This window comes from Chinchilla lanigera, unplaced genomic scaffold, assembly GCF_000276665.1.
Source record: "Chinchilla lanigera isolate Chin_1 unplaced genomic scaffold, ChiLan1.0 scaffold00138, whole genome shotgun sequence".
Classification (NCBI taxonomy): domain Eukaryota; kingdom Metazoa; phylum Chordata; class Mammalia; order Rodentia; family Chinchillidae; genus Chinchilla; species Chinchilla lanigera.
In genome coordinates, this window is record NW_004955539.1 from 512,311 (window position 1) to 524,244 (window position 11,934).

An 11,934-nucleotide genomic window follows, 5' to 3' on the forward strand; every position below is an offset into this window, starting at 1 on the left:
GTCCAACTCTGCATAACCTAGGTGAGGATTGTTTCATTGAGATTATTCATGTGCACAGTCCAAATTGTAGAAGAGCTGGTTTCTTTTGAATAATTAAAAGCATCAAATGCTATATGTGGGTGTATCATCCTCTAGAAAATAGAGGGCATTGAGCACCACGTCCTTGAGATGTCTTTTTGCTTTCCCAAGACTCCTGCCAAGTCAAGCGGACATTGTAAGCAGAAACGAATCAGAGAGTCCAGATAAGTATTATCAAAGGGACACTGAGAAACAAGCAAACCTGTGTTATTTGTAGATACTGTATTGCCTTCCTGCCCGAATGCAGAGTCAGCTTTTCCCAGGAATGCTGGTCATACAATGGAACAAAGCCGGCTGGCGACGTCACCTCTGTGAAGTTACGTCTATAAAAAGCGCCTCTTGTGATATTTGGGTGCAGATCAGAGCTGGCTGCCATTGGACACTCCAAGGATCTTCTGGAGGCTCCCTGTCAACGTACTGCCACTAAAACCCTGGATGGTCTTCTATTCAGCCTGTAACCCCAGACCCTCTTCTGTAAGTGTGTCTCAACTTATCCTATTCTTTCCTATTATTGCTTATTAATGATTCTTAATAAGCCTTATTTCTCACAAACCATATTAGGGTATTTTCTTGAGTCTCTTGACTCCTTATTCTATTGTCCCAGTGCCTTGGACAAGACATTTGGTGAGACAGGCAGATTAAGAGGTAAACCTGGGAAAGGTCATACTTAGTATGTTAAAAACTTCTTAAACATTATGTCATATGTCCACATAGAAACTATTTATAAGTATATTTAATTTCTGTACTGATTGTGCTTTCTTGATATTCAAAAACAAAGTGTCAGTATTGCAGAAGACAGTAGTTGGGAGAAAATCTAACTTTTGAGCAGTTTTACTCTCAGGAGCTCATACACAGTCCTGCTGGGTGGCAGGACAGGTAGCACCATAAAATCTGCATTCTGTAACTATCTACTAAGGGGACAGTTTACAATTGGGACTAGCTTGACAGACTAAGAAATCTGGGACTGGTAGTGCTGCAGTCTGTCCTGTGATATGTGGCAGTGCAGAGGAAAGGGGATATAGTGAAAGTTTAGTCACATAACTGATTTGAAAGTATACAAAATGCAATTGCATAGTTAACAGACGTATGGAATCAAGGCAAACAACAGGTTGTTTGACTGTCCTTAGGTTGATGGCACCATACAAAAAAAAAAAAAAGGAAAAAGAAACTGAAGAGGGACAGATGTTATAAAATAAACCAAAGGTCTGCTACAAGGAAACATATTTCAGTTAAAAATTAGTATAACCAGAAATATATGGACCTCAAAAAGCAAGGATTCCATCTCATTCTCCCTGGATCATTACCTTTGAAGTCCCTACCAACACTTTCTTGTTTGTTCATATCCACACCAGCATAGCAGGAATAGGGAGAAAGATTGTGAGAAATCCCTGAAGAACAGTTATTCATGACATTGTTTTGAAGTGTACAGTAAAATTGTGAGCCACTAATGTTTCAGTTGCAAAAAGAACAAAGCCCTTTAATGATTTATCACATTGTGAAGATTAGTCCCTTGCCATTTTCTGGGTTAGCTTGGATCCTTGCATCAATAAAGAGTATTTGGGAGGGAAACAAGGTGAGAAATGTATTTTTCTTTTCAAATTCTGTCCTGGTACTTGTGGTTTTTCCATACACCCTGCCTCCTCCGTGCTGTGTTGATCAAATGCAACTATTCTATGAAATCCTGAATTATGGTTGTCAAAAGTATCTATAGATTGGGACTAGTCCCTGGTGGGTGCTCCTTTCTTTTCTTTCTTTCTTTCTTTCTTTCTTTCTTTCTTTCTTTCTTTCTTTCTTTCTTTCTTCTTTCTTTCCTTCTTTCCTTCTTTCCTTCTTTCCTTCTTTCCTTCATTCCTTCTCTTTTTTCTCCCTTGTTTTCTTTCTTGCCCTCCACTCAGGTAAATGGAAAAGGCGACTTCAAAGAATGGTGCTTGCTTGGCCTCATGTTGTCTCTGTGACTATGCTATTAGCTGTCTCCTTTTTTCTTCTCCTATGGGTGGTATTCTTATGGCATATGGAGTTCCCTTCCTGATAAGTAGGTTAAATGCACAATGTGGTACTGTTTGATAGTTTCTAGGTGCATGTATAAAGCAAAAAGTTAAGGTGATTATGTATTTTTAAAAGAAAATAAATGATTACTTAAAAAATTCTGTCTGTTTTATTATTAAAAGCTCTGTTTTCAAAAAAAAAACAATAAAAAATGAAATCCGTGACTGTAAAAGACAGTATCTTCTGTTTTCTTATCAGTGTTATCTACTGCCATGCTCTGTGCATTTACCTTGTTTGAGAGGCATGATTGTCTCTGTCTGAAAATGAAGAACATGAGGCTCTGGGAAATGCAATGATCTTACAATTCATGGAGCATTCAATACATCCCAGTTGAGATCTTTTGTTTCTAGAACATCCAGCCAAAAAGATATTAATAACTAATATTCATTCATCCTTCCATCCATTAATTTTCCTCCAATATCAATTAAATGTGCAGTTACAGAACAATAGTTGGAATCTGAGACTATAATGGAGAACATCTGTACACTTCCTATATCTGTCAGAGTTATAATGGATTCCTAATATTAACCATGTAGGCTCACATAGCTACCTGCGCTAAAATGTAAAAAAGAATCTTGAGGTAAGTGAGGGCAGGAGTTTTGAGGGAAGTTGCAGGGGTTGGGTGTAAGCATGATGACTAATGCATTCAGCTTAGTCCTACCGCTACCGAACGGCTTTTGGTTAAGCACATAATGTGTGGAAGACATAATTGGTGTTAATATCACTAATCTATTTGGAGTGTTACTGAATGAATAGCGCATTTCATTTTGGTAAAAGTTTGAAAAATCTCTCAGCAGGAAGCTAGGGAAAATCCTAGTTCTTAATATATTGTGCAATTCAAATTTCCAAGGAGATTAAAAATTTAACCACACAGAGGCACAGAGTGTAACTAACATGAGCCTGATGCTTTTAAGTCCAACATTCTTTTCATGAACCTTGTATAAAACCAGAAGACAAATTGAAAGTAGTTCATTTTATTGTCTATAATCCATGCATAGGGAAGCGAGACTGAGTTATTATGTCTCTATTTTTTGTTGATGACTAGAATAGTTTTCTATAAGTGCTTTTAAAATAGAACTACAGGATAAATTGAAATAAAAGACAGACAATACACCAGAGTCAGCTACGGGAATGTCAATGCATCACTTTCAAACTCTTTAATGACTCTGTGGGCCAATAATAGTATTGATCAGTACTCAGCACAGCACTCTAGAGAGGTGCAAGTGGTCTAGGATGTGACAGATGCACATCAGACCTAGTCTTGGCCCAGATTTCCTGAGAAATGTACGGGTAAGCTTGTGATCTTGTGGTTGGATGAATCCATTTTTGTTAGTTGGCTTTTGTTTTCCAGACATTAGAAAGGAAAAGCAAGCTTAAGTAATATATGCTCTATGGTGCCACACGATGGAGCTTCCATGTGAGGCAGTTGAATTCCCTGAAGAGAAGTGACTATGATCAAAAGTAACGTGAGTTTAGTGCTGTATAACTTAGAACTCCTTTCTACGATGTTTCAAATTATTTACACTAATGCTTTCAAACTTTCTTAACAGAGTAGAAATTTTGGTGTATTTAAAAGAGGGCAGAGTCTTTTTCTATATTTTCATTCTGAATGCATTGAATACCACCAAATGAGAGAGCAATTTTAAAATGGAATTATACGAGAGTTTAACCCACATTACCCTTAGGTTTATAAAATGAGTGAAGACAGCAGACTACAAACACAAAGCTCCTGACTATGAAAGAGCTTCAGTGCATCTGTCTTGCAGTCCTGAACATTTTGGGTCAGGCGTCTTCTAGAGTGTCTGATGCTAGGCATGGACTTTCTTGCCAGAATGGTTGCTTCTTCTGACAAGTATTACTTCACTGACCAAAGTTTGCACACAACTATTACTTCACTCGCCACAGTTTGCAAACAAGGTTGTGTGCATACAATCTTGATGTGTACTTAAATCAGCCCAAGTCTCTCAAGTTAAGAACTCTTAAATAATAAACACATTATAACAAGGCTGTGAAAAAGCTGGACTTTGAGATCATGGCATTGATAAGCAAGCTAGGCTGTAGAACTAGGTTTGCTTATTTGTAATCAGTGGTGCAAGTCCAAGGGATCTGCCCACAAGTGAGAGTTTGAGAGCTAGGAAACATTACTTTTCCTTGTAGTTTATCCTTAGAATTCTATCCCAACTTCAGGGTTTGCTGAGGCCCTCAAGCTCTCCACACATCTGCCCATCTTCCAGGTGTCTACCATATCCTCCCATTCCTCTCTTCTTTTTTCTCAGTCTATAATGGCAGCTTAGGGGAATACTTGAAACTCTACGAAAAGCAGATACCAGGAGTAGCTCTTTGGATGTGCTAAATAGACCCATAGGACAACTGGCAGTCACATTTAAGCATTGTTCCCCAGACCATTTAAAAAACGGGATGTCTTCCCATCACCATGAATTTGAGAAAGCTTAAACAGTTACTTTAAAATCTTATTCCATTCCAGGAATTCAGGGCAGGAGGTGGTGAACCAGATATCCCACAGGAGTCAGACGCCAACTAGAGGTCTGTGGAACAAATGCTGAGAAATACTGCTGCAACTTGAGCAATAAAATGAACAGCAATGGCCCTCAAGCACTCCTTATATGTGAGACACATACCACGTAGACTCTGAGGTAAACCTATGAACAGTATGAGAGGCAGCTACTTTCATGGCAAGGCTATCTCTTGAACATATGCAGAAAATGTGGTAAAGGGAGATTAAACAAATTGCCCAAATTCACACAGTTAGGAAGAAGAAGAGGCAGTATTTCTAACCAGGTTGATCTGATGAGTGGGTTCAGGTCTTTATATCCTTTTAGCCACGCTTACCTGTAGACATTTGCCAAAACCCATCTTAGAATAATATTTTAAGTACATGAAATGAAAGGCATCAGTTCCTTTCAGAAACTGATTATATTGTATTTCAGGTATCCATTTATTAAAAATGAATATATGATACAGTGTCCTGTGTTTATTTAATAATGCTTTATCTAACATGATCTAGGGATAAGAATAATCACTGTAATTTCAGAATAGTGATTCAGTGATATACTGAGACATGAGTAACAACCATACAATTCATATAAAAATACCTATAAGTTTTCAGGAATACAAAAGCACACATACTGCTAATATATAACTGTGCTGTGCTACCTGCTTCTGTAATGGAAGGAAATGCTGAATTCATGTAAAACCTAGAGGGAAAAAAATATATTATTTTCCTTATCCTACCTCATGGACTCTGAATTGCATCCATAGAATTCAGGATAAGAACTCTAACTGTAGAACGGTCCTTTTCATGAAGATGAGTCAAAGGTATTCACTTGAGTATATAAAACTCAGTAGGCTGTTAGCACAAAGCTTTGACATTCTGTGTTTTTCCATATCATATGATGGTGAAAGCCTATGGTAGTGTCACCTTATCAAAACAGGATTCAAGAAAAAAAAGCATTCAATTAAGTGATATTTTCTTATATTTCTTAAAAATTAAATTCATCTTTAAATTGCAAGTATGTTTTCACAAAGATTATTATGAATGTAGTGCAATATCTAAAGGGAATCCCGTATGAGGAATAGATTCTAAAATATGAATCTTTGAGTTCATTTACCTTTGCAAGGGTCTTGGTTACTCCCTTTCCCACTTGGAAAAGCCTGAACTGCTTCCATGGCCTGGTAATCTCTGCTTGTCCCGGCTCTCGCATCCTGGATACCATGCACACGCTCTCTCCTACTTTAGTCATGAAAACTTCACAGCTGCTTGAGCAGGTCAAGCTTGTTCCTGCCCCAGGGCTTCAGGCTTGCATTTCTTTCTCTGTAAGGAACACTTTTCTCCTGAATCCACAAGACTCTTAACCTCCATTTCCCTCAAGTCTCAGCTCCAGTGACCCTTTTTTGGAGTCCTTCCTTCACAGCCTGTCTGAAATGAGCCCACTCTCCCTCTGTCACTCTTTTCCTCTCCTTGGTCTTGCTTAATGCTTATAATTCTCTGGAAGTCACATGGCTGATTTGCTTAGTGTCCCTCTCCATTGTAATGCACAGTTCAAAAGGGTATGGGCTACTTATTGCTTGATGTGTTCTGAATGTCTAGACTCTAGCACTCAGTAGGTACTTAGTATGAAGTCTTGAAAAACTAATTAATGCATAGCTAATGAAAAAATACAAGTTTATTGACTATTGTGATGGAATGGTATGAATTTGTTTGAATTAATCCCAGTGAGAGTTCTAATTATCCATTTTGAGTGATAGTTACACTTGCTACATTCAAATATTTTAGCTTTTCAGGGAAGCATACACATTAGACTTGATATTTCATGGAAATATTCCTTAGTAGTGAATAAGAGCATTAAAGTCTATTTTCATCAAACATATCAAAATGTATTAAGCTTAATTTTTTTAAAATAAAGATTCCACATTTAAAACTCAGATGGATTGTCTGATGATTCTCAGGCTTATAGTAGGCTGAAAAATTAATACTAGTTCATGCAATCCAGAGACCAATGATTTATTCAAGTTCACACAGGGTTATGTGATAAAACATCTTGGCAATCCTCATTTGATTTCATTTCTAGTTGAAATTGAGGAGTTATTTTACATAGATGGTGTTCTTAGGCAATCAAATATATCTAAAACTTTATTAATTGCAAATAATCAGTTTTATATATTCATAAGTTTATTTCTAAACTATTTGCAAATATAGAGTTTTACATACATGTTATCTGTGGTTATATTCAACTATCCTTGTGCAATCTTTTTGCTGTCCTTCTTTATGATGCTGTTTAGATTCCAATTTTCTTTTCTTTTCCTTTTTTTTTTTTTTTTGTTGGTCTTTTTGTGACGGGGTCTCACTATGCAGCCCAGGCTGGCTTTGAACTCACAATGATCCTCTTGCCTCAGCCTCCCAAGTGCTGGGATTACAAGCATGTGCCACCACACCTGGTTAGATTCCAATTTTCTTAACTTAGTCATCTCTTTCTGGTAACTGATGTTAGCAACTCTGTGTGTGTGTGTGTGTGTGTGTGTATGACTGCATGTTTGTATTTGTATTTGTGAAATACATATACAAACACATGTACATCATTGAGGTGTATGTCAAAAATCTAATAAACATTATTGCACACTTTATTCATGTCCATACGTACATACATACAAACTTACTTATACATTGTTTATGTGTGAGTGTATCTATATCTACATAGAAAGTACACACACATTCACACATAAATAAGGAGTGTAGTGGTTTTTTGACTTATAAACATTGAAGTAATATTCTATGTATTTTTTAGGTTAGATTACCTTGTGGAAATTCTTTCCAGTCTTTAGCGTAAGTCTAAGTCATTGTTTTCATTTTATAGTATGATATACAGCAAATCGTATGGCCACTTCTAAATGGATAACCTTTCTTGGTCTCTGGGTTTTTTACAATAACATATCTTATAGCTTCTCAAGAAATCTTACACCTTTCTATTACAACTGTGGGATAGATGAGTTTTATAAGTGAGGGATTTATTTTTCTCTATTATATTAAGTATTGTCAGCTATTTTTGCAAAAAGGCAAAATGGATGACTTGTCTGCTGCATTGCAAGAGACAAGAGTCACCTTGCTTGCATGAACAGCAAGAACAAACCAATTTTTTAAATTTTTCCCAGTTCTGTGGCAGTAAAGTGATATTTATTTTGCTTTAATTTCCATTTCCTGATTTTAATAAATTTGGACATGTTTGCAAACTCTTTTAATTTGCTTCTCAACAGTGAATATATATCCATTGAGCATATTTTTTCCTAACAGGTTGTGTTTTTATCAATCTTAGCAAGAGGTATTTGCTATTAGGGATATCAACCCTTTGTCATGTGTTTTAAAAATATACTCAAAAAACACTTCAAACTCCATAAAAGTGGATTAGCTATATTTCACCAGTTCCTCCACTTTCCAGCTGAGAAGTCCCGGATACAATGCACCAAACAAGTGTGAGGAAACTCTGAAGTTGTAATCAAGCAGATAGACTCCCAAACCCCTTGAGACTTGAGAAAGAATATGGCATGACTTTCCTAGGCTTTTTTATTGCTTCCCTTGTATCCTGAAAAAGGGCAGTCCAAACACACCCAAGCATAATGCAAACAACACAGACAAAAACACAAGAAATGATCGGCTTAACAGTAAGGAACATTTTTCCACGGATTGCCCTGTTCCAATCTAAAACAGACAGGCATCTGGCAGCAATCTCCTCTCCATCCTCTCATATTCTTTTGTTTTCTCAGGGAAGACTGTAGATTTGATTTCTATTACCAACGTTGCTGAAGCTAGAGATATTCATATGTCCTGGTCAAAACAGCAGGAAGGTAGCTTTGATTCCCTACCTAGAAGAATCAGGCTACAGGGGCTGGGGATTTAGCTCAGTGGCACAGCACCTGCCTGGCAAGCACAAGGTCATGAGTTCGATTCCCGGTACTGGCGAAAAAAAAAAAAATAAATAAATAAAAAAGAAAAAGAAAAATCAGACTACAATTTCCCACATAGGACAGTACAGATAGGCCTAGCAGAGAACTGATAGTCCATCCTCAAGTTGATGCAGACAGGAGGTGCTCTGATTACCCTGTCAGGACAGTGTCAGACGACACTACTGGTGAGCTAATGTGCTTCCACTATAGTAATGATACTGAATGAATGATCAAAAGCAGGGATGATTGGTTGGTAATCTGCTCCCCCTACTCTAAATATACCCAGTGTTCATGAATGTAAAATGAAGCAGTCTCAGTGGTGGGTCCTCAAGCCTATATATTTGCTTTTTTTTTTTTAAAGTTTATGTTTTTTTTTTTTTTGTTATTTTTTTTTTGCAGTACTGGGGCTCGAACTCATGACCTTGCCCTTGCCAGGCAGGCACTTATGCCACTGAGCTATATCCCCAGCCCTATATTTGCTTTTATAATATATATGCTTTTATAATATACAGTCTTATAAATATATATGCTGATATAATGCATATACTATGCAATATATATGCCTATATAATACACATGTTGTATTTGTAAATTTAACATATGATCCAGTAATTACACTTACTATGTATATCCACCAAACTTGAAAATTCTGATTCACACATATATTTGTACACCATTGTACATGAAAACCTTTTCTCCTAAACCAAACATATGGAAATACCTCAAAAAACTCAACTAACAAACTCTATCTATCTATCTATCTATTTATCTATCTATCTATCTACAATGAGAGAGGATTTAGGTGACCTCTCACTGCATACAGAATCTCAGGACTTCTCTGTCCCTTCTGTCAGCCCTAAGAAGCTTCCAGAAAGGAGAACAGATGAGGTGCGTACTAATTTCTATCTGAGAGACTGAGGTTGATGATATTTGCAGATCAGTAGGAGGAGGAATGTCATGCTTATCCAGATATGAGAAAGACGACTATGGCAGAGCAGTGAGGACAACTGTCCTCCATGACAGGGGCACACAGAAATAACAGCTTTTGTTATCAAATCTGGACATTTTTAAACAAGGGTTTTCAGTCAGAGGCCTACACTTTTACACACTTCCTTCAGACCCTCTAGGAAATGGGAATCTTGGCCTGAAGCTTCCTCCTCCCCTGGAAAACAGGGGCTGTGCTTGCAGTCTGCATTCTGACACACCCCTCTATGTCTAACAGGGGCTTTGACAATTAGGGGTGAGAGCCTTAGTCTGAGCCAGTGTCATCTGATCACAGAGCAAAGGGGGCCCAGGCATGTATGAGGAGTTAAGGTAAGGTGCATACCCTGAATATGTACCAAGTCTCCCCCTAGATCTGAGAAGAACCCCCTGAACTCAACCCAATGTACCCTACTCCTAACCCTGGATCCTTGGGCCTGGCTAGCTGATTACACTCTAGAGAATTTTTTCCTGCCTTATTATACTCTCCTAGGGGCCAGGCCAACTGGGAAAATAGGAGAATATTGAAGATCCAGTATATTGTCTGAAAAGACTAGTAAATCATGCTTTGTCAGAGCCATCTTGTGTGACACTCAAATTGACTACTCAAATTGTCCCTCTGTCCCTTAGGCCTAAGGAATTCATCACTCACACTCCTGCCTGCTGCCTCCAACACAAGTCATCATGCCTGTGTCTCCAAAGCGTCCACGCCTCGATCAAGAAATCCAGGACTCAACTGAGGAAAGAGATTTGTTTTTACATTTTCCCATAAATGAGAGAGAGGAAGAGGAGAACTCCTCTATTTCCTCTTCCTCTTTCAACTTCAACCTTTCCACTCCCTCCTTGTCCTGTTCCTCCTCCTTCTCCTCCTCTCCTTCCAACACACCCCCTCCACCCCCCACCTCTCCCCGTTCCTCCCCCACTTCTCTGGTTCCAGATACTCCAAAAGAGGAGGAGGTGGCTACTGCAGTAGCCCAGGGTACTAATGAGGATCCTTCCCAGAGTCCTGAGGGTTCCACTTTAGGGAATCAGTCTGATGAAAAGCCCAACAGCCATGAAGAGGAGGAGGTGTCAAGCACCCAGAAGCCATGCTCAGAAAGTGCATCTTCAGCTTGAAAGTTACTGGGTGCTAAAATACCTGAATTGATCATTCCCCTATCCTCAAGTATTGACGAAGTAACCCATTATAAAAGTGAAAACATTCAAGGTTGTCATCAGTGTTGTCACATAGACCAATTCCTGTGATGTCTGTGGCAGCTTCTTTTCTTTTGTTTGTTTTAAAGATAAAAGGAGGGAAACATTAACAGACATACAACATTTTACAACATATCACAAGCACAGTACAGACAATACAGAGTTACAAACAAAGTGGTAGGGAATTAACAATGGTTGTTGTACTACATATTGATGCTTCTGAGTGAATGGCGGGGATACCTGGCCTTGAAATGAAGGTATGGACCCCTTTTACCACTCTGATGCCTTTGTCAGCTCATTGTACCTCACCCATGATATGATGGTGAGTGGTGAATACAGCATAGCTAAAAGTAGTTTCCTGAAAAATATCCTGGCACCTGGAAATTCCTGGCTAAGATGAGATGATGCTCTTTGGCAATGAGAAGCCCAGAAAGTTCATGACCAAAGACTGGGTACAGGAAATTATCTGGAGCATCAGTTGGTGCCTGTTATGGTTTGTGTCTAGATGTCCCCCCAAAGCCTGATGCAGTCATGGGGGGCAGGCTTTCCAGAGGTGAATCTAGAATTTATGATTGATTCAAAATCCAGTGCTGGGATTAAAAGTGTCAGTGCTACACAAATAAGACCACATAGAGTATGAGGGACAGAAAGAGGCTTGCCCTTCTCTCCCTTTCTTGTTGCTTGTGCTACTTTCTGCTGCCATGAACTGCTATGTCTCTGCCATGCACCGCCCTGCCTTGGAGCCAGTCAAGTATGGACTGAAACCTCTACAAACGGTGAACTAAATAAACCTTTCCTTCTTTAATTTTGGGCATCAGCTATTTTGTCTCAGCAACAAGAGAAAAGTGAGACAGTAACTAACTGCGACCTTCGGCAAAACTATTTCCTGTGCGGTCTGAGGAAACAGGCTGAAAACATCAGGATGAAGATTCTGCAGTTTTGGGCCCAGAAGACAGGCAGACATCATACTTCCTCAAGTTACTCTGAGGAGATGTTGAGAAGTGAGGACAAGAGAGTCCTGGCCAGAATTGGCTCCGTGTGCCCCCTACTGCTGTGCTCATGGCCCAGCCCTGGTCAAGAGCATCCCTCCCCGGGCTGAAGAAGGAGCCAGATGCCTACTCCACACTGAAATGGGCAGTCAGTGTCCCCAGCACAAGTATGGGCCTCTGGTTATATAGA

General features: G+C 38.8%; 1 long non-coding RNA gene across 1 annotated transcript; it reads left to right on the forward strand.

Annotated features, from left to right (window-relative positions):
- Positions 1-437: 437 nt before the first annotated feature.
- LOC102019322 lies at positions 438-10,893 on the forward strand. The gene is made up of 3 exons (XR_264813.1): positions 438-552; positions 4,610-4,778; positions 10,192-10,893. It is a non-coding gene; the product is annotated as an uncharacterized LOC102019322 (long non-coding RNA).
- The last annotated feature ends 1,041 nt before the right edge of the window (positions 10,894-11,934 follow it).